The sequence below is a fragment of the Globicephala melas genome, chromosome 17 (genome assembly GCF_963455315.2).
Source record: "Globicephala melas chromosome 17, mGloMel1.2, whole genome shotgun sequence".
Classification (NCBI taxonomy): Eukaryota; Metazoa; Chordata; class Mammalia; order Artiodactyla; family Delphinidae; genus Globicephala; species Globicephala melas.
Window position 1 is genome coordinate 75,486,432 of NC_083330.1, and position 23,544 is coordinate 75,509,975.

Genomic DNA, 23,544 nt, shown 5'->3' on the forward strand with positions numbered 1-23,544 from the left:
GCTTCAGAACTGACTGGTGACTCTCTCTTGCTTTTTGAACTCCTGTTAAGGTATGCAAGTGAAACGTTAACAAACACCCTATTTCTACACATACCTCACTCAATCCTCAAGCGAACCCTATGAAATGAGTAAAGGTTACTCTACTCAACAAAAGATAAAGTTCAGATCTCAAAAGTCTAAGTCACTCCAGGACCTCACAGCCAACTGTGATGGTGTTGAGATCCACGCCCAGGCCTGACCCCTTCTGTAAGTGATGGTTACAATGACCTTGTTCCCCGAACCTTCTCAAAACCAGCAACTCAACAACAATGATCTTCTCTCCGTCACATTCAACCACCAGGGTGGGAGAGAGTCGTTAATAACCGCCCACCTAGAGCAGCGTGACTCACGTGGCTGTCATCTTGCTCCAGTGACACAGACCATCATGGAGCTGCTGGCCCTCTCTCAGAAACCTGAGTCACCTTCGCGGCCAGCTGAGCTCATTTTCCAAGGTTGGCTTGATAGATGCAAACAGTAACAGTAATAATGAAGTATACCCATCCAGTGTAAATACTACCAGAAACAAAGGGAAAATATATGAATATATGTGGCGCTTCAATTATCTTTTGCCCCGTGCGCTGATTCCCACTTTCTCGTGCACCAGAGGCCACTCGGGGACAACACATTCGTTCCATTCCTCTTGGCATTTATTCCTGGATTCGTCGCTTTGCGGAAGGAAGGCTTTCCTGTTTGGTAGAGCAAGTTACATCCAACTTCTTCCAAGGATTCAAGAGGGTGGGGATTAAGGCCCCAGTGCTCTGCAAGAAATTAACTCATCTCCAAGGGAGTCAGTTTTACTGTTAAACACATGTTTGCAATGAGAGTCAGGGAAGAACTACAGAGCTGTGCGTTCTGAAGCCTCCTCCTGAGGGCCTGTAGGTCTAGAAGGCTGCCCCGGACGCAGGGGAGAAGTGGGCAGTGTGAAATCCAGGGCACCTGAGTGAGTCTCTGGACCCCATCCCCTGATGCAATCCGAGTACCTCTTCTCTCCCACTGTCTATATAGGAATTTTTAACTCAACTTCCTTTGAAAAAACAGGGCGTTGGTGCCATTTCATGAGTAAGTGGGTGCATTTCCCTAGAAAATGCTAAGGAGTTAGCCATCCAGCCAGGAGCAGCATGTGACGTAAAGAAGCTAGGTGGGTCAAAATGCAGGAAGAGGAGGGGGAATCCTGAGCACATCTGGATGTGGGCCTAGATTGGGCAAAGTCACTACCCAGCCAGCCTGCCTGAGAATTTCACCTACAGCCTCTCCAGTGGTTCTGGGTGGTCGGGATCTAAAGTTTGTTCTACTTATCCAAAAATTAACTACTGGTAGACCATTTACATCACATTGTTAAAATAACTGAGAGAACAAGAAATAACAATAATTGTGTGTGACCCAGCCCACAAGTACCTACTTCCATGTTAAAAACAAAGTTGAAGGGCTTCCCTGGTGGCGCAGTGGTTGAGGGTCCGCCTGCCGATGCAGGGGACGTGGGTTCGTGCCCCGGTCCGGGAAGATCCCACATGCCGCGGAGCGGCTGGGCCCGTGAGCCATGGCCGCTGAGCCTGCGCGTCCGGAGCCTGTGCTCCACAACGGGAGAGGCCGGGACAGTGGGAGGCCCGCGTACCGCAAAAAAAAAAAACAAAACACAAAGTTGAAGATTGCAAAGTCCTAAGAAGCAGGATCTGTCCCTGAATTTTCGGTCAAAAGAGCACATATTTAGGAGGTCCTTTGTCAGGTTCTGTTGCTAAACAGACTGGAGGAAGGAGAAATAGAAAAGAGGGCGTCACTAGCTTCAAATTCCTTAAAATCTAATGGGGGTAAAAAGGCCGATTATCAAATAATCAGAATTCAAGGCAGAACCCACACGGTCTGGGTGGTGAGAGAGGAGAGACAGATCCAGCCAGGAGTTAGAAAAGGGAGAGACAGTTGAATCAGTGAATTCAAAGAGGATGAGAGAGGATTACAGCAGGAAAGGCGGGGCTGGGCTTCTCAGATAGAGCAAAGATCCATTATAACAAGTTATGAAGCCAAAATGAAGTGAGAAAAGCACAGAATCCCAGTTCCACCACCTCCTGAAGGCATAGTCTGCGCCTCAGCTCCTCCGTGTAAAGTGGTGCTGAGGATGCAGCAGCGTAGCTCACCCTGCATGATTCCCAGAGCATCACGGGGGCTATAAAATACTGAGGTCCTTTAACCTAGCAGCAGTTCTGGGAGCCTCAGGAGAAAGCGGAAGCAGCCGGTGTGGGCATCTCTTTCAGGGAGGGAGTTAATAAAGAGAAGGAGACGTAGGATGGGTATCCGAGATGTAGCAGAACAGAGGGAAATTTCAGGAGAAGGGGACGTGAGCTTGACTCCTAAGCAATTCTAAGGAGAAGGGTCCCTTGGAGAGAGATCTTAAGATGTGAAGAAAGGCCCACTGGTTGAGAAACTCTTTGAGGAGAGATTACAACAACAGTAACGACAGCAATAATCAACACGTCTCGGGCAAGGAAAAATAGCAAGTTTTACGCGACACCCTCAAATTGTCTGACCTCATTTAATTTGCTCTAACATTATATCGCGTAAGTACTTACCACCTATTTTCACAGACAAGGAGACGAAGACTCAGACAGCTTACATAGCTGGATTCACTCATTCCTTCATCAGCTAGTATTTGACTAGATAATGAAATGAAGACGTAAGATGGACACCATCCTTGACGTCAAGAATGCGGCAGGCAGCATGGAGGACAGTACAGGTGACTAACACATCACCAAGCAAAGGTCAGCCAAGTGGATACGGGAGGAGTTCCTGATGCTCGGGGGGGGTTCCCTTTCCCTCCTGAGATGGGAATGGACAGCTCCTCAGTCTGCTGGTTCAGCCCCTAGGGTGGGGCTCATCAAACAGCCCTACTCTCAGATTCAAACTTCCAGAGAAGGACTTCTCAACAGCCTGCCCCCGTGGGGCACTCAGTGCGCCCCGTAGAGCGAGTCCCACTTGCACCTCTGAGCCCACCTCTGACACCCACAGGCAGGGACCCTGTCCAGTGTCTTCTAAACACGTGAAGAGTCAGCCTTAGAATTCAGGCTGAGGGCAATGCTCTGAGAAAGGAGGGAAGGTAGACAGGAGGTTTGCTGAAGCTACACTGCAATTCTGAGCTGGAAAAAAACAGAATGGAACCATTTCAGGAGAGTCTGCCATCACCCCAGCAGAGATCCTTGGGGCTGGATGGCAGTGGGCCTGGTGCCCAGAACGCTAGAAAAAACAAGCCGGAGCACATTCTCATGGAAAATGCATCCAAACATTTCGTCCCACTGCATTAAGTTCCTAGGCTGCAACACACGCCGTTCTAGGCCTGGGATACAGCAGTTAAAATGACAAGACACAGTCTCTTTTTTAGTGGGGACTTAGAATTTACCCCGCCACAGTATGACACTTTAGTGACTGCAGAAAAATACGTTCGGAAGTTGGGGAAAACTTGGCTGGACTCATTGTTTAAAGAACAATTAATAAGGAAACAGTACCGAGCTGGAATAACAGGCTTCGGGGAAATTTTGCAGTTAAGAAAATTAGAGGCTGCAGTTTCAGGGGCCAAACTGTCAAGTTGAATGCAGGGAAACACAAACTGAGCCAGGCCCTCACAGCAGCCAAGTAAATATGGGGGCAGCATGTGGGGTGTCCTGAAGTGGGGAAAGGAAGGTAGGAGCACTGATGAAAGTTGTCTATATAAGGTGTTTTACACCCAAATGCCATCTGTCAATCACCCTTTGTGAGCCTTTCCTAGTAAATGGTTATGAAGCTCTGGCTCTGTGCCTGGAACTATACTAGGATCTTTCTGACACATCTCATGTAATCTTCACCTTCCTCTGAAGGGTTAATCATATCCCCAATTTACAGATGCAGTAATTGGGGTCACACAGGGTTAAGGACTTTGCCTTAAGATCACATGGTAAGTAGGAGGCGGGGTTACAAGAGGAACTCAAGGCTGTCCATTTCCAGACACTACCTTGTTCTTTTCACTGAGACCTTGTTCTCTCCCTCCGTTGAGCTGCATCTCTGAACTCCTCTTCCAGGCTCGTGGGTCTGTTCTAACCACCATCAAATACAATCTCCACTCTTTGGGGCTCATCTGGACGTTGTCACTGGAGCACTGTGCCTCTTCCCAGCTAACTCTTCACTTAATGAAGCCACCTACAGCCAGTGGAAGGAAGCCCAGCTGTGCAAACAGCCAAGCCTCTGTCCTCTCACCTGCGTCTGGCCTTGCACCTAGCCTGCAGCTCAGCCCTCGCTCACCTGGCCAGGGGAAAGCAAAGCTCCTCCAAGTCAAGGAGAAGAGGGACTGCTCCCTGCTCTTAGCACCTCTTTTCTAGCACAGACAGGTCAAAGCAAGCAAGAGAGCCGCAGTGTGACCCACTTAAAGAGACTGGGTCAGAATCTCGGTCAGGAGTGAGAATTAGGTCAGTGCTAGTCTGAGAGTGAAGTACACCCGAAGATAAGATTGGAAAGGCCTGTGAAGAAGCCAGAGGAGGAACTGACACATAGCAAAGGGCAGTGTGATCAGGTGGGCAGGGGAGTCTAGAGTTTGTATAAGATTCTCAGCTTGGAGGTTGCCATCAGAATGCCCACTGGGTGAGGCTTTATACTAGAAGCTGTTCACTTATGTTTCCTCGAGAAATAATGGATGAACAACTGAGTTAAAAAACTAAAATAAGAAGGCAGTTGTGCCTTTTACAGGATGAGAGGTAACGGCAAATTAATACATCTATGCCAGTGCAACTAGACTGGGTTATAAGAAACCTTTCTGTCTTTAAAGCTACTAGTTAACTATAATCTAATGCTGGGATGTTTTGGTAATTTATTCTAGCTCAGGAGATGAGACAACGTCATTTTCTTTCTTTTTTTTTTTTTTTTGTGGTACATGGGCCTCTCACTGTTGTGGCCTCTCCCGTTGCGGAGCACAGGCTCCGGACACGCAGGCTCAGCGGCCATGGCTCACGGGCCCAGCCGCTCCGCGGCATGTGGGATCTTCCCGGACCGGGGCACGAACCCGTGTCCCCTGCATCAGCAGGCGGACTCTCAACCACTGCATCTCCAGAGAAGCCCGACAAAGTCATTTTTGCATCAATCCCTGTTGATAAGTTTCTTCTTCCTTAGTAAGGACGGTGTGACAAATTTATATAAGCCTTGCTTTGATGATTCAGGATCAGGCAGTTGTGTCATCAGTGAAACACTGCCTATTACAGTAAATATGTATTAAGGAGGTGTGATAAAGTGGGAAGAACGGAAGCCAATCCCAGGACTAAAGACGGTGAAAAAGTATTCTTCCTGGTTCTTTTCCAAAAATCTATCTCCTCACTCAAAAGGCAAACTCCAAGTAAGTCCTTGGTCACGAAAGTTCTACGTAATCCTTGTCTTCCCCTAGTTTTGACTGAAGATTCTATCTGGCTTATGCCATAAACCTGCAGAAGTACTCGAAAAACACAGTCTGATTCACTACCTGCTACCTTATATTAGTGGCTAATAAATTTAACCCTGGTGTTCACCTAAGGGTGAACAGAACTAAAATCGTTAAAATTGCAAAACATATTTAGAGTATCCCTGAGGCACTACTGCTGAAATATTTAACCCAAATTTATTCAAGCCCCCAGAACTGTGCTATCCAATATTATAGCACCAGACATGTGCTCTGATACTTAAAGTTCAATTAATTAAATACAAGTAAAAACTCATTTCCTTAGTTGTACTAACCACATTTCAAGTGTTCAATAAATACCTGTGGTCAATGGTTACCACACTGAACAACACATATAGAACATCTTCATCACACAAAGTTCAACTGAACAGTATTGCCTGCGACCTAACTTTTAGTGTTTCTGAAATACAAGGGAGAGAGAACCAAGGTAAATGATGTTACTAGAAAACAGACAACTCCAGCATGTGGGAATTTTTATAACACAACTGGCCTCTCCTCTCAGTCAATGAATGAGTAGAAGGTTGGGAAGAGAAATTTGAAGGACTCTGCTAGATCACATCAGGTAGCTATGCAAAGTTCAGACTCTAACTACGTGGTATAACTTGCTAGTAGCAGTGAGACATGTCACTCTCTCTGACTGAGACTAAATTCTTTAAGTGTGTGTGTGTGTGTGTGTGTGTGTGTGTGTGTGTGTGTGTGTTTTCTGTTTTCAACAGCCAGGCTACTTAAGAGTCTATTCTTCAACCAAACCACCAGAGAGGCTATTTCTAGCACACATCTGTTGTCTTATGAGAGCTCAAGTTTTACTCTCTTAACCTTAAACCACTTTTCTTATTTCAAATTTAGACCTTGATCCAGCAACTAAATATCAAGTATTGCCATTCATCTCTGCCTACCTATCAGTTTGTTCACTTTCCACAAAACAACCCTCTTTGTATTATAATGGTATTTGTTTGCAGATCTGAATGCTTTATTACATTTTCTTGCATTGTTTAAAATAAATAAATGGAAAATGGAGAAAATAAATATGCTAATATGAGCTGCAATGCAATTAATAAAAAGATGGGGAGAATATAAATTAGACTAAACCTCTTCAGTCTGGCTCGAATGCCTATTGAAAGTAAGCTGTTTGGTTATATGTTTAATTCTAAAGAAACATTTAAAGAATTAAAAGTCTATAAAATATTGGTAAGGGACTTCCATGGTGGCACAGTGGTTAAGAATCCGCCTGCCAATGCAGGGGACACAGGTTTGAGCCCTGGTCCGGGAAGATCCCACATGCCGCGGAGCAACTAAGCCCGTGCGCCACAACTACTGAGCCTGCGCTCTAGAGCCTGCGAGCCACAGCTACTGAAGCCCATGCGCCTAGAGCCCGTGCTCCGCAACAAAAGAAGCCACCACAATGAGACGCCCGCGCACCGCAACAAAGAGTAGCCCCCGCTCGCTGCAACTAGAGAAAGCCCACGTGCAGCAACAAAGACCCAATGCAGCCAAAAATAAATATATAAAAGATAAATAAATTTATAAAATGAAATAAATAAAACATTGGTAAGATACTGCTGACGATTATATAGCCAAAAGGTGAAGTGTTATAATGAAAGAAACAGATTTTAAAACGTCATGAGAGTCCGTATCAATAAAATAGTCCATTGATCCCTGAGAGAATTTCCTAGTCTTATAAATCACCTCATAGAGGTACAGCTTTCTTCAGACCCCTAATCAAGAGAATTAAAATACCAGACTTGTTCTTCCTTCTGTCAACTTAGAAAAATAATCCGTATAAAGCAGAAATCAATATTGTATTGATTGGATTGGATTGGATTAAAACAAGAAATCAGTAGAGAAAATCAATGAAACCAAAAGCTGATTCTTTGAAAAGATCATTAAAATCAATAAGCCAATAGCCAGGCTAACTAAGAAAAAAAAAAAGATAAAGGACACAAATTACTAACAAGAGAAAGAAAGAGGGGACATCACTACAGAGTCCATGGACGTAAAAAGAATAATAAGAGAATACTATAAACAACTCCTTGGGCTTCCCTGGTGGCGCAGTGATTGACAGTCCACCTGCCGATGCAGGGGACACGTGTTCGTGCCCCAGTACGGGAAGGTCCCACATGCCACGGAGTGGCTGGGCCCGTGAGCCACGGCCACTGAGCCTGCGCGTCCGAAGCCTGTGCTCCGCAACGGGAAGAGGCCACAACAGTGAGAGGCCCGCGTACCGAAAAAAAAAAAAAAAAAAAAAAAAACAACTCCTTGCCTACAAATTTGATAACCTAGATGAAATGGACCAATTCCTTGAAAGACACAGTCTGCCAAAATGCACACAAGATGAAACAGACGATCTAGATATGCCTATATCTATTAAAGAAATTGAATCAATAATTAATAACATTTCAATACAGAAAACACCAGGCCCAGATGGGTTCACTGGTGAATTCTAACAAACATTTAAGGAAGAAATTATACCAATTCCCTACAATATCTTTCAGAAGATAAAAACAGATGGAATACTTCCTAATTTATTCTTTGAAACCCACATTAGTTTAAAACCAAAACCAGACAAACACTTTACAAGAAAACTACAGACCAATAATTTTCATGAATATAGATGCAAAAATCCTCAAAACAAAATATTAACAAATTTAATCCAACAATGTATAAAAAGAATTATACACCACAACCAACTGGGATTTAACCCAGGTACGCAAGGCTGGTTCAACATTAAAAAATCAATTAAAGTAACCCATCACATCACCAGGCTAAAGAAGAAAATCACATGAAAATATCTTTAGATGCAGAAAAAGCGTTTGACAAAATTCAACACCCATTCATGATAAAAGCAAAAAACTCGGCCTTCCCTAGTGGCGCAGTGGTTGAGAGTCCGCCTGCCGATGCAGGGGACACGGGTTCGTGCCCCGGTCCGGGAAGATCCCACATGCCGCGGAGCGGCTGGGCTCGTGAACCATGGCCACTGAGCCTGCACGTCCGGAGCCTGTGCTCCACAGCGGGAGAGGCCACGGCAGTGAGAGGCCCGCGTACCGCAAAAAAAAAAAAAAAACAACTCAGTAAACTAAGAACAGAGGGGAATTTCCACAACTTGGTAAAAAAAATATCTACAAAAGAAAAAAGAAAGAAACTATAGCTAACCTCTCACTTCATGGTGAAAAACCCAAAGCTTCCCCACTAAGATCAGGATTGAGGCAAGAATGACCCCTCTTCACCAATGCTTTTCACATTTTACTGAAAGTCCCACTAATGCAAAAAGACAAGGAAAGGATATAAACGGTATATGGATTTGGAAGGAAGAAATAAAACTGTCTCTGTCTGCAGATGACATGATCATTTATGTAGAAAATGTAAAAGAATGAACAAAATAACCCCTAGAACTTATACATGATTATAGGAAGGTTGCATGATATAGATTAACATACAAAAAGCAATTGTTTTCCTATGTATCAGCAACAAACAAGTGGAATTTGAAATGTAAAACACAATATAATTTATGTTAGCACCCCAAATATGATATACTTAGATAAAAATCTAACAAAATATGTACAAGGGGTATATAAGGAAAACTACAAAACTCTGATGAAAGAACTCAAAGAACTAAATCAATGGAAAAATATTCCATGTTCAAATAGGAAGGCTCAGGACTTCCCTGGGGGCGCAGTGGTTGAGAGTCCGCCTGCCGATGCAGGGGACACGGGTTCGTGCCCCGGTCCGGGAGGATCCCACATGCCGCGGAGCGGCTGGGCCCGCGAGCCATGCCCGCTGGGCCTGCGCGTCCGGAGCCTGTGCTCCATAACGGGAGAGGCCACAGCAGTGAGAGGCCCGCGTACCGCAAAAAGAAAAAAAAAAAAAAAAAAAACAAATAGGAAGGCTCAAAACTGTCAAAATGTCAGTTCTTCCCAAAATGATATGTAGATGCAACAAAATCTTAATCAAAATCTCAGCAAGTTATTTTGTGGATATTGACAAGTTGATCCTAAAGTTTATACACAGAGTCAAAGGATCCAGACTAGCCCACATGATACTATAGAAGAACAAAGCTGTAGGACTGAGATTACCCAAATTCAACACTTACTAAAAAGCTACAGTAATCAAGACAGTGTGCCTTGGCAAAAGAAGAAACAAATGGACCAAAGGAGCAGAATAGAGAGCCCAGAATAGACTCAATTTTTGACAAAGGAGCAGAGGCAACACTATGGAGAAAAGGTAGTCTTTTCAACAAATGGTACTGGGACCACTGGACATCCTCATGCAAAAAAAAAAAAGAGTGAGAGAGAGAGAGAATCTAGACACAGGTCTGGGGAGAGGAGGAAATGAGGAGACATAAAACAAAGGGTACGAGCTTTCAGTTATAAGAAGAAGTGCTAAGGCTCTAATCTACAGCATGGTGACTATAGTTAATAATAAATTATCGTATGTATGCTTGAAAGTTGCTGAGAGTAGATCTTAAGCATTCTCACCACAATAAAAGAAATACATGTATATCAAATCATCATGCTGTATACTTTATATATGTACAATTATATTTGTCAATTATTCCTTAATAAACTTGGAAAAAAAATTAACTCAAAATGGATCACAGACCTAAATGTAAAACAGGAAACTATAAAGCTTCTAGACCTTAACATTGGAGAAAATCTGTATGACCTTGGGTTTTGTGATAACCTTTTAGATACAACCCCAAAGGCATGATCCATGGAAGAAAGAATTGATAAATGGGACTTCATTAAAATTAAAAATTTATGCTCTGTGAATGCCAGTGTCAAGAGAATGAAAAGACAAGCCGCAGACTAGGAGAAAATATTTGCAAAAGACGTATCTGATAAAGGATTGGTATCCAAAATATATAAAGAACTCCTAAAACTCAATAATAAGTAAACAAGCAACCCAATTAAAAAAGGGCCAAAGATCTTAACAGATACTTCACCACAGAAAGTATACAGAGGGCAAATAAGCATATGAAACGACATCACATACAAATTAAAACAGCAGTGAGCTACCAATACACCCCTATTAAACAAGAGAACACTGACAACATCAAATGCTGGTGAAGATGTGAAGCAACAGGAACTCTCATTCACTGCGGGTGGGAATTCAAAACAGTACAGCCAGAAAACAGCTATAAGCACCTTTCTTGAACAATTGAGGAATTATGAATGTGGAATATACATTGAATGGTATTATGGCAACTTTCTTCAGTGCGATGATGTCATTCAAGTCGCACTGGAGAATATATTTTCCTAAGTAAGCATGCTGAGGATTTGAGTTGTATTGTCTTGAAATCTGCAGCTTATTTTCAAATGACCTAGAAAAATATGCATATATTCATAGGCAGATAAAGCAAACATTCCAGCAGGTTAACAACTGGCAAATCTAGGTGTAGAAAATGTGGTTTTCCTCATGCCTTTCTTCAATTTTTCTGGATGATTGAAAATGTTCATAATAAAATTTTTGTGACACAGCGTCCCCATGGAATTTACAGAACCTGACGTGTCAAAACTCTAAGGCAGTTTGTATTTGAAAGCCCTTTTGCTTTTTTTTCTACCTAGTAATGGAAGACTTCCATTCTTTTAACACTGTTTTATTTACATGTGTCAAGAAGATCAAATGAGAGAAATAACTGTATTGTACCTTGTGATTCACCAGCTTTTCACTTTTTATGACTCGTCATCCATGGACAGAAGAAAGCTTGCACATTTTACTAACGTGATATTTTCAACAAACTTCTCCCAGTCCCAAAGGAATAGATTTCATTAGATCCTGCTTCAATGGCCTCCTTTTTTCTCTTCCTCCTTCCACTCTTTCTTTTCCTTTGTGTTGAAATTTACATGCACTATTTAAGTTTGCCCTTAAATACCAGATTTCATTTCTCCTGCATCGATCACAACTTGCTTTTGATTCAGCCAGCTCTAACAAGAAAGCTTCGTCTTAAACTCCAAAACTTAAAATGAATATATACATATATAAGAAAATTATTTTAATTGAAAATTAGAATTGTTTCTCCACGTCAAGAAGAGCCAAGGAAAACAGAAAGTAACCAAGTTCCTGGAATTAAGGAATTCCATGACAAAAGGTTAAAAAGGAACTGGCATGATAGGACACAGGAAAGGGAAGACAGGACATTTTTAGAGTAACTCGTAACCGGGCACTTCTCGGAACAGACCCAAGTAGCATAGGTGGCAGCTAATTTAATACAAAACCTGGGTGCTAACTGGGTACCTTGAGAAGGGAAGGTGTATCTGTCTGGCACACAAGACCCTGCACATCTTAGGAACTGGGTGGGAGGATTGGCAAGTAGGAAGAGAAGTGTCAGGGAAAGAAGAAAACGTTGAGCCCATGCATTAGAAACGGACAATGGACTCATCCTGAAACCGAGACATGGCTACAGAGCCCTCTAGAACTTCAAGTATCAGAGATTCCTCAGTTAATCATGTAACTTCATATGTCTTGAGGCAAGTTATCATGGCAGGAAAAAGCTGGGATTGGAATGGGCAGATATAATCTCTCTAAATCTTTACGCTAATGCTACCTAATATCATTGGGGGAGGAAGGGGTAGGAATTTCATCCACTGGCTTTTTAACAGGCTCGGGTGACAGTCTGTAACCTAGAGCTCCAAGCATACCCTACAAGTGGCAGCATTCATTGGAAAAACATAACAGCTGCCATGCAAGTGGCACAACCCCCGACGTGTATTCATTGACACCTTTAGTTATTAATTCAACCCCTAGGATGTGATGGGGTGCACAGGAGGGGCTGTAGTCCCAGAGGTTAGCAAAAGCAGACAGGTCCTCTTCCACATGGAGCATGAAAGCTAAGGAAATAACCACAGAAATAAATGGAACATTACGGCAAGTGCTATGAGTGATATAATACTTGAGCTGAAATCTGAAAGAAAGACATGGGAAGAGGCCAGTATATCTCAGGCAGAGGCCAGTATATCTCCCTACAACAGAAGAACACATGCAGCTTTCATGGAATGCTTTCTAAAAGTCCCAGAATACACATCACAAGCAGATAACAGAGGCCATATATACACATGAGCACGCATATCATAATCTAGGTACATTTTATATTATTTCATTCACTAATTTCAGGTCTCAGTATATCTAGAGGTCAGAGCTCACTGTGCATGTGGGTAAGCATACCTCTCTACTTCAAAGGGTCTTCTTGATAATATATTTTTTTAATTTCTTGTATTATTTAATTATATCAACTATTTTTTAACTTGTAATGTGACTGGAAAAAGCATCTATTTGATTTTCATTCGTATTTTAACCATCAGCGTTGTCTTAAAGCTGTAATTTCCCTGTAGGGATGTTTTAAAATCACTCGTGCATTTTGTGAGGGCGGTTTAATTAAAACTAAACATGATAACCCACAAATGTACCTATCTGGACCCCGTAAATGAGATTGTCACAATCAACGAATTTGAAAGGACAAGTAAGGACCCTCCCCAACCTGCCTTGTTAGGAGTCACCTCTTCCCTCAGGACACTTGTCCTCCTGCAGGTGACCACCTGACATGTGGACAGGCGAGGCCACTGATATCGTGCAGAATACTCACCATCAGAAGCCTGATTTCTTACTTTATAATTACAAAACGATATAAATAACATTCTTAGCATTTTCTCTCTGGGGAGAAAAAGAGCTGAGGTCCAGAGCAGGAGGAAATGGGGATGTTTGGCCTTAAAAAGAACGTCCATTCTTTCCAGGAAAGGATGTGCACAAACGGAGTGACACTGAGCACAGGGGGATTCAGTAGGGAAAGTGACCACCTTGTTTATGTTTTATTCTGTGTTCCTAGTGAGGAGAAGAGGTAGGTCTTCCCCCAGAGGTGAGGAAAAATGATGGCTAACTCAAGGAGGGTGGTAATTTGGAAGATTTTGAATGGCACAAATTCCAGCAGGAAAAGGGAAGGGAGAAGCAGATTAAGAAAGTATTGAAGAATTCCCCCGGCAATGTTAGGAACCCAGCTTAGTTTTAGAGATGATGATTTAAAGTGGCGTGTGAGTGTGTGAGATTTCTTCCAGCACCCTGGACAGCTCCCAAGCAGTCTGAGGAACCTGCACGCTTAGAAAGATTCAGGCCCAGAGGTCCTCCTGGGTATAGGTGTCATGGTTTGTTTTGTCTCTGCCAACTGGTTTGTTAAAGCAGATGTACTAACTCACGCCACCCGGTATCTTCCTTAAAGACAAAGGAATGGAGCACATTTTATCCAGAGAGCCTTAAATCCTGTGAGTACATTATAGAGCACGCGGCCATCAGGAATTCTAATCAGAGGCATAGCTGTTAATCTGAATTATTACATTTTGGAAAAATAAGAATAAACTGAAAGTAACTAAATTCTTCTCAGCTAGAAATGTTTTCACCTTTTGTTCCACATAAGACTGTGATCATGTGAGCAGCTTTTCTCATGCTTCCTTACAGCTTTGTATTAATCATGAGACACAGAAGCCTCCGTAGGAGAATCTGAAACTAAGCGTTAAGAATAAGAAGTACTTGGGCGTCCCTGGTGGTGCAGTGGTTGGGAGTCCGCCTGCCGATGCAAGGGACACGGGTTCGTGCCCCGGTCCGGGAAGATCCCACATGCCGCGGAGTGGCTGGGCCCGTGAGCCATGGCCGCTGATCCTGCGCGCCTGGAGCCTGTGCTCCGCAATGGGAGAGGCCACAACAGTGAGAGGCCCGCGTACCGCAAAAAAAAAAAAAAAAGTACTGGACTTCCCTGGCGGTCCAGTGGTTAAGACTCTGCGCTTCCACTGCAGGGGGCACAGGTTCGATCCCTGGTCGGGGAAGTTCCGCTTGCTGCACGGTATGGCCAAAAAAAAAAAAAAGTATTAAAAGTACTGACTTATCCAGCCTGACCCAACCTATAGCCACACCCTCATTGCCACAGAACAATCTGTGAAAAATTCTAAACTCTTTTCACGTCATTCTTTGCTCACAAATCTTTTAAGGATCCACGGTGCCCACAGAATAAGGCATAGCATCCTTGGTGATGCTTACGCCGCCCTCTAGGATAAAGTCCCTGCAAATTCCCCAGGCTCTTTCCTGCTCCTTCCCACCACAGATCCTATACTCCACATGGAACTGTGTACCTGGGAGAGTTCTAAACCCTTATAACCATTTCCTTTCTAACTGCTAAGAGGCAGTCATTCTTGAAATGGAAATACTACTCTAAGATGGCAAAGTCATTGCTCCAACCAGATTCAGTCTAAAGCCTTTTAAAGCAATTTCCTAAAGACTGTCTCTGGATACTGAAGGCAGTGATTCGCTGCCAGTGGGAATGATGCCCTGGTAATTCACTAGCACACAAGCAGGAGATCAGCCATCATCGGAGCAATTAAGAAACAATAGTGAAAACAAACAAGAACTGAATTATTGTTGACCAATCGATAGCATTTTGGGATTATACCTTTTTTACGTACCAATGTGAAAAAGAGAGAGAGAGAGAGAGAGGGAGAGATTGAGGACTTTTCTATTCAACTGTAATTTTATTCTTTTAATTCAGTCTGAGCATTGTGTAAATGTGCATAAAATTATAATCAGAATGAGCTCCCTCAAAACACAAGCTAGCCCTGGGGATCGCAAGGCTGCAAAGAGTGCCTTGGGATGGATATGTTATGCACGTTACAGAAAGATCAGTATTTCCTGTTTTATTTGACTTTATCAATTTATCTTGGCCAAAACTTTAAATAGATTCTGAGGACTGCAAAACCATTTTAAAGAGTCAGCCAGGGGGTTTCCCTGGTGGCAGAGTGGTTAAGAATCCACCTGCCAATGCAGGGGCCACGGGTTCGACCCCTGGTCCAGGAAGATCCCACATGCCACGGAGCAACTAAGCCCGTGCGCCACAACTACTGAGCCTGCGCTCTAGAGTCCGTGAGCCACAACTACTGAGCCCATGTGCCGCAACTACTGAAGCCCGTGCGCCTAGATCCCATGCTTCGCAACAAGAGAAGCCACCGCAGTGAGAAGCCCACGCACCGCAAGGAAGAGTAGCCCCTGCTCACTGCAACTAGAGAAAAGCCCACGCGCAGCAACGAAGACCCAACGCAGCCATAAATTAATTAATTAATTAATTTTAAAAAATGAGTCAGCCAGACAACAGAAAACAAATATAGCCCTGGTTCCTTCTTTCCAGCGCAGAGAGAGTTGAAAATTTCCCTGTGGAATACGCCGAGGATGGTGTTGCCAGGGCCGTTTGTGGAGGACGGTACAGATGGCTGAACAAAGAGTGAGGACTTCGAAGGCAGACAGACTCCAAGTAACATTTCAGTTCTCTCATTCATTAACTGTGTGAACTTGGGCCAATTATTCCTTCTCTGAGCCTCAATTTCTCTCCTATAGAATGAGAATAATAATACTGCCTCCTACATGGCCATAGGGACAAATGAGAAAAGGGCATGTGGTGAGTACAGAGACCGGCACCTAATGGGGACTCCATCACAGCGCCCTCTGCTAACGCAAGTTTCACTTCTATGTTAGTCCTGCTCTAAGCGATGCCAGATCGTTGACGGCCTGGGTGAAGCTCTGAAGATGTCATCCTGAGCATCCCTGGCTTCATTCAGGTCTTTATTCAGATGACCTCATGCCAGAGTCTCCCTGACCACTTGATCTAAAAGTGCTCTCCTCTGCCAGCCCTCACCATCTTTTATTTTGCTGCACTACTTCCTATTACATCTATTTATTGATTGATTTGATTTTTGTATTGTTTGACCCCCTCCACTAGATCTGAGGCTTGGGAGACTGAGGATTTGGTCTGGTTTGTTTGCTCTCTCTCCATCCCATAGCATCCATCCCATAGTAACTGATAAGAAATATCTGTCAACAATAAATGAGTAAAGTAATTACATACTCTCTTTGGGACAAGCCCTGGTACCATCCTGTGCTGTCACCAAACTGTGTAACATTTGCTCTTTTTTGCTTCCAGATTAACAGAAAAAAGAATACCTTTTGAAAGCCATAACTTATGCTTCCTAAGGATAACAGGCAGCCAGAAATAACTGGGTAATTCGGTCCAATATCTGCTCTGTCAGACTCCAAACTTTCTGCAAGATGTCTGCTGTCTGTTGTAAGCTCTCCTTTCTCTCCGAAGCTGGTTTCTACACCGTCCATAATTCTTTCTCCTTCCCTCTTCTTTATTCTTTCTACAGGAAAGAATCCAAAATGCTCTAACTGGTGAGTCACATCAAATATCATGAATCCAACTACAGTCTTCACACCAATAACACTTGTATTTCTATCTCCAACCCAGATCTCTCCCAACGTCCACAGACTCCATGGATATCTCATAACGAGACACCATACTGCAGCTCTAAAGACTTGTCTTGGTCCTTCATTTTTCTATGTTTGCAAGTAGCATCACTACTCATCCTGTCACCCAAACAAGAATCCCAGAGTCATCCAAGATTGCACATGCTTCCTGAACACCCAAAGCCAACCCGTCACCAAGATCTGTCGATCTGAAACCCACAAGAGTTCTAGAATTCACCTGCTCTCTTCTCCACTGTCCCAGCCTTAGTTCAGATCCCACCATTTCTTACCTGGAAAACAAAATACTGAAAACACAAAAGGATGATGAGGAAATGAAGCAACAGGAACTCTCATTCATTGCTGGTGGGAATGCAAAATGGTACAGTCACTTTGGAAGACTATTTGGTAGTATTTTATGAAACTAAGCATACTCTTACCGTACAATCCAGCAATCCTGCTCCTTGGTATTTACTCAATGAGCTGAAAACTGATGCCACACAAAAACCTAGACACTGATGTTTATATTTATAGCATCTTTATTCATAACTACCAAAACTTGTAATCAACCAAGATGTCCTTCAGTTGGTGAATAAATTCAGGAAGTATGGTATATCCAGACAATGAAATATTATTCAGCACTAAAAGAAAAAGCTATCAAGTCATCAAAAGACATGGAGGAACCTTAAATGTATATTATTAAGTGAAAGAAGCCAAGCTGAGAAGGCCACATATTGTGTGATTTCAACTACACGACATTCTGGAAAAGTCAAAATTATGGAGACAGTAAAAAAGGTCAGTGGTTGCCAGGGGTTAGTGGGAGAGAGAGATAAACAGACAGGACGTGGAGAATTTTTAGAGCAGTGGAACTATTCTGTATGACTGTAAAATGGTATTGTGTCATGTCATAATAAATTTGATACATGTCATTATAAATGTGTCCAAACCCACAGAATGCACAACACCAAGAGCGAACCCTGATGTAAAATATGGACTTTCGGTGTTAATGATGTGTCAGTGTAGGTTTATCAGTTGTAGCCAACGTACCACTGTAGTACAGGATGTTGATACTAGGGGAGGTCGTGCATGTGTGGGGCAGGGAATATATGGGAACTCTATATGCCCCACTCAATTTTTCTGTGAACTTAAAACTGCTCTAAAAATACAGTCTATTAAAAATAAACAACAGGGCTTCCCTGGTGGCGCAGTGGTTGGGAGTCCGCCTGCCGATGCAGGGGACACGGGTTCGTGCCCCGGTCCGGGAAGATCCCACATGCCGCAGAGCGGCTGGGCCCGTGAGCCATGGCCGCTGAGCCTGGGCGTCCGGAGCCTGTGCTCCGCAACGGGAGAGGCCACAGCAGTGAGAGGACCGCGTACCGCAAAAAAATAAAAAATTAAAAAAATTAAAAATAAACAACAAACAAACAGCCTCCCATCTAGTTATGTGGGCCCATCGTGGCCCCATCTCATCAATCCACCACAGCCTAGAAGTTATTTCTCAATAGAAAATCTGATCAAGGTATCCACTACCAAAAAACCCTTCCAGGCTTTTCAATAGCTCACAAATTAAAGGGCTCTGGGCAAAGTGTTAGAAAATGTCTTTCCCTTCCTGCGTTAAGAATCTGACCACCAGATAAACTTTCTAAGTCTGTTTCCCTGGAAACAGATAATGATGGCGTGTGTGCGAACTGTATTGCTAAACAATATTGCTTACTGTAAACTGACTTCTGCTGGGGAGACTGTCTCTGGACTGGGGGAACTATAGGTATTGGATGGAGGTGCCTTGTTTTGGACTTCCCTGAACTTAGAGACTCCAGTGCTGAGCATGTGTTTTCAGGGGTCCTACGCCTATGGAGTTTCTACAAGAGAGAAATGGTTCCTGAAAGGCATGAGGCTCTTAAGCCAGGGTGGAACCTCCACCACGCAACGTGGGTTGTTCTTTTTGCACACAGGCTGGCTACTGCAAGTATTCCTGCTGAAGAGGAACACCTGCGGTTTCTGACAAGGCAGGTACCAAGTGTGGTGTATGGCTGTCCCATGCATCTGAATGTCTAGTTGGGACCAAGAAGACACCCTGGTTGCTCCTTGCCTCTCTTTCAAGCATCACATCCTACCCCCCTTCTACCCTCCTTTAATAGAAGAAATTATTTACATTTGCCAGTAAGTATCGTGTGATCTCTCTCCTCCAAGCCATCTCGCATGTCCTACTTCTTCTTTGTCATCTACCACGCTCTTCTTTCAGTCCCTGCCCACAGTCACCTCCTCTGGGAAAGCTTACCCACTGTGTCCCACAGTGGGTAAGTGCTCCATCCTGTGCCCCCCACATCACTCCTAACCTTCCTCACTCTATCTTCTTATCATCTGTTCGCCCACCTGTTTTTCCACCGTGAGCCCTCCTTGAAGGTCGTGGTTGCAAGACCTGCCAGTTGATTGCTGCCAAAGCCATCTCTGTAAACACAGCTGATCGCATCACTCCCAGTGCCAGGTATTCTGGTTTCTTATCCAAAAAACATCTTCCCTTTCTCTCTAAATGGAACCTTGACTTTATCTGGCTCAGCCGCATAGCAAAATAGGCATCTCTCCAGACACCCTTTTGGTCAGTGGTGGTCACAAGAGCTAGTTCAGACCAAGAAGATGTTAGTGAAAGCCTGTTGGATGGGATTATGAGAAAGCCACCTTTTCTTTAACAAAAAGAGATAAACTTGGTTGACATAAGTCTTTCACTCTTCACCCTTCCTGCTTCCTATACATCTGAAATACGGACACCATGTCTGATGGTAGAGGAAAGATTTCACGCCATGAATCTGAAAAAGAGAGGCAACGCTAAAGATGGCAGAGCAGGAAGCCTGGGCGGAGCACCAAGCTGTGTTCTTGATGACTTTGTGCAACCAACGGTAGAAGCCAGAGCTGTCATTACAAGAGAAAAATAAAACTCCATTTGGATAACCTACTGTTGTTAGGTTTCTATTATTACAGCTAAGCCCAGGCTTAGCTGACATGCAACGACATGTAATTCATCCTCCAACAGGATAAAAAAAAAATCTCAGCCCATTGCCATGACACCTCTTTCCATCCCAGAGCCTGCAGACCTTATCACTCTCACTTCCCACGACCTCCTCACCACCACATACTCTCTGAGTCCCAATCATTCTAACTGGTCCATTAGCAAGTCCCCTGAAAACCCCATCTTTCTACAGGTCCTTGTGTTTTCACAAGTTCTTCTGAGTTAGAATGGCTGTTCCCCACCAGCTTCACCCAGAGATGCATAACTGGTCTACCAAGCCTGGGGTACACATCACCTCCTCTATAAAGTCTTCCTTGATTCCATAGTTCCTCCGTTCCCTGAACTTCCAGAGAGCACCCCATGGCTGATTTTTGCTACAGCAATTAGTGAATTACTTTCAAATTATTAGTGTAAACATCTGCCTCCTCCTCCAAAACATGGCACCCGGAGAGCAGTGATCTCACCTTATCAGCCATTCAACACATGTCTAAGGGCGCCTCTCAATCCATGGTCTCCACCTACTGAAGCTGTGACCTTCAGCTTCTCTAAGTTATTTATTAAAATAATGTAGAAAGATAAATAAAGTAAAGATAGCCCTAGGGCCATCATATAACCCAACTCCAAAGGATTCTGTATTCCAACAAGTGTCCCATCCTCGGGTGTGTGCAGAATAAAAGGTTAATGGCATCCCTGGATTTGAGCACTTTACAGATTAAAAGCAATAATGTTTGAAAAGTGCTGCTAAATAAGTTCAATAAATATTAGCTATTGGCGGGGGGGGCTTCCCTGGTGGCTCAGTGGTTAAGAACCCACCTCTGGGGACACGGGTTCTATCCCTGGTCCAGGAAGATCCCACATGCTGCAGAGCAGCTAAGCCCGTGCACCACGACTACTGAGCCTGCACTCTAGAGCCCGCGAGCCACAATGACTGAAGCCCGCACGCCTAGAGCCCGTGCTCCACAACAAGAGAAGCCACCGCAATGAGAAGCCCACGCACCGCAATGAAGAGTAGCCCCCGCTAGCCACAACTAGAGAAAGCCCGTGCACAGCAACAAAGACCCAATGCAACAAAAATAAAAATTCAAAGAAAATATTAGCTGTTGGGATGATAATGATTGTATCTTTGTATCCTCAGCCCTGGACTTGGCCCAAGGTAAGTGCTCAGTAATATTTCCTGGTTGTAGAAATAAAATGAAATCCAGGTTTATTCTTGGTTCTAAATTATAAAGCACTCTGAAATCCCAGCCTAAAATAATACAAAAATCATAATGGTATCCCTTGGTATCTAATATTTCCCACCAAAATATGTCCTGATGTTTATCCTCTGGAGCTTACCCCATCAGGCAGACTCAGCGCCTGCCTGAGACATCTGTTTCCAAGCACAGGGAGACTGTGGGGCAGGAACTTTCTGAGGAGGTTCTGGGTGGAATCAACTGTGCTGGAAGGACTGGGATAATAATAAACAAGTCTAAACAACGTGGCTGGTGTTGGAACTGGATGTCCTTGGGCCTCTGGGAGTTTGGCTCTAGATCTACCATTCTTGAGAATTTAATCTTCCTGTGCAACTTCCATGGGGCTCTCCAGACAAGTGAGGGCTGGAGAGAAGTGAATGGCCATTCACAATCAGTGCCGAGCTCAGGGGAGCCTGGCTGGGTGAGAAGCTCTCAGCCTGTGCTGGTGGCTCAGAGGGAACCTAAGAGCTTCAGTAATTCTGATCCAACTTGTTCCAAAACATTTGCACCTTGACATAATGAGATCACTCTATCTCTGTGGGTTATTGCACTAGGTTGTACAAGAAAATCCTAATCGAATGATTACATGATATAAGCATTTAGTATGTACCTATGGGATGAAAGCATTGAGGAGAGAGATGGAGTATGAAATAGATTCAGTCTTCACATTGCGCACAGTCAAATGGGAAAGAAAATCATGTATGTAAATGCCTCTACTAAAAGAAAATAAAAATAAAGCACGTATGAAAGAAATAAGGGGAAACAACAAGAGAGGGTCCGAAAAGGAACAAATTTAAAGGAAACTTGAAATTATCCGAGCGGAAGAAAGCCCAACAGAAATAACACTGGGAATTATCTCTTCATCCCTTCTTAGTTTAAAAATAGGGAAACTGCAGCCACTATGGAGAACAGTATGGAAGTTCCTTACAAAGCTAAAAATAGTTACCATATGATCCAGCAATCCCACTCCTGGGCACATATCCAGAAATGATGAGAACTCGAAAAGATCCATGCACCCCAATGTTCATAGCAGCACTATTTACAATAGCCGAGAAATAAAGCAACCTAAATGTCCATGGATAGATGAACGAAGAAGATGTGGTACATACATACAATGGAATATTACTTACTCCATAAAAAAGAATGAAATATTGCCATTTGCAGCAACATGGATGGACCTAGAGAGTATCATCCTGAGTGACAGAGAAAGACAAATACCCTATGATATCACTTATATGTGGAATGCAAAAAAATGATACAAATGCACTTATTTACAAAACAGAAATGGACTCACAGACATAGAAAACAAACTTCCCCAAAGGGGAAGTGGGGGGAAGGAACAAATTAGGAGTTTGGGATTAACAGATACACACTACTGTATATCTGTATATCTTATACTGTATATGAAGTAGACAAACAACAAGGACCTACTGTATAGCACAGGGAACTCTACTCAATATCTTGTAATAACCCATAATGGAAAAGAACCTGATAAAGAATATATATATATAACTGAATCACTTTGCTGTACACCTGAAACTAATACAACATTGTAAATCAGCTATATTTCAATAAAAAACTGTTTGTTTGAATAAAATAAAATTTCCCCAATAAAAAATGGGAAAATTGAGTCTAAGAGAAGCAAGTCACTTTGTTCTTGTTCACAATGCTCTGTGAGTACTCTACCTGCATTTCTATTCTGTAACTCAGCCTCAGGAAAGAACTTGGAGTCAGAGTCCCCGAAGTTGGAATCTGGGTTCTGAGCCTGATCATCTGTGTAATTTGGGGCAAGCTACCCCATCTCTCTGAGCTTCAGAAACTTCATTTGTGAAAACGGCCTAGAAAGAATCCTTTTAGATCATAAAACTGTGGTGAAGATTCCACGAGAAAATCCACGTCCAGGGACTGGTTCAGGGAAAGCGTTCACATACTTGTTGAAGGCACACATGCATGAATAAATGAATGAATGAGTGTTTAAGTGAACGGTCTGGAAGAAGGAGGAAAAAAAAAAAAGAGAAACTACTGCCTGGTGTGTCTGGCGTCTCCCTACTCTACCCACTGGAAAAATTAAGTCCCAGGAGAGAAAGACCAAGTGTGTCCTGCTCTCAGCAGGATCCCAGCATGATGCTTGCCACGTAATATGTACTTGGTTATGTACTTCTTTTACTAATAAAATAGCTCTTCTTTCTCAATTCTTTTGCTCTGTGTCAGGCATTTTTCTAAGTCCTATCCCTGCAGTGGGTATATCATTTAATAGTCCAGGCCACCTACAAGAAAAGTGGCCTTACTACCCCTATTTGACAGATGAAAAAACAGATTCTGTCCCAAGAAAGAGACAGAGAAGTACTTAATGTTTGAAGTGCAGACAGTAACGTTTATTGAGTCTTGCAATATGCCAGATACCATTCTAAACACTTTACTTTTATTTGTTCTTTAATCCTCACAAAAACCTGAAAGAAGAACTTTTTTTTTTTTTTTTTTTTGGCCATGCCGCTCAGCATGTGGGACCTTAGTTTCTGGACCAGGGATCGAACCCAAGCCCCCTGCAGTGGAAGCGCGGAGTAAAC

General features: G+C 43.3%; 1 protein-coding gene across 3 annotated transcripts in view; it reads right to left on the reverse strand.

Annotated features, from left to right (window-relative positions):
• FAM135B (family with sequence similarity 135 member B) overlaps positions 1–23,544 on the reverse strand; it is a 269,866-nt gene that overhangs the window by 233,195 nt on the left and 13,127 nt on the right. Inside the window, exon 1 of one of the 3 annotated variants that reach the window (XM_060287087.1) lies at positions 16,442–16,566. The exons of the other annotated variants lie outside the window; for them this stretch is intronic. The gene's annotated coding sequence lies outside the window, so the exon portion shown is untranslated. Of the gene's footprint in view, positions 1–16,441; positions 16,567–23,544 lie in introns of those variants that run through there. 3 annotated transcript variants of the gene reach the window in all.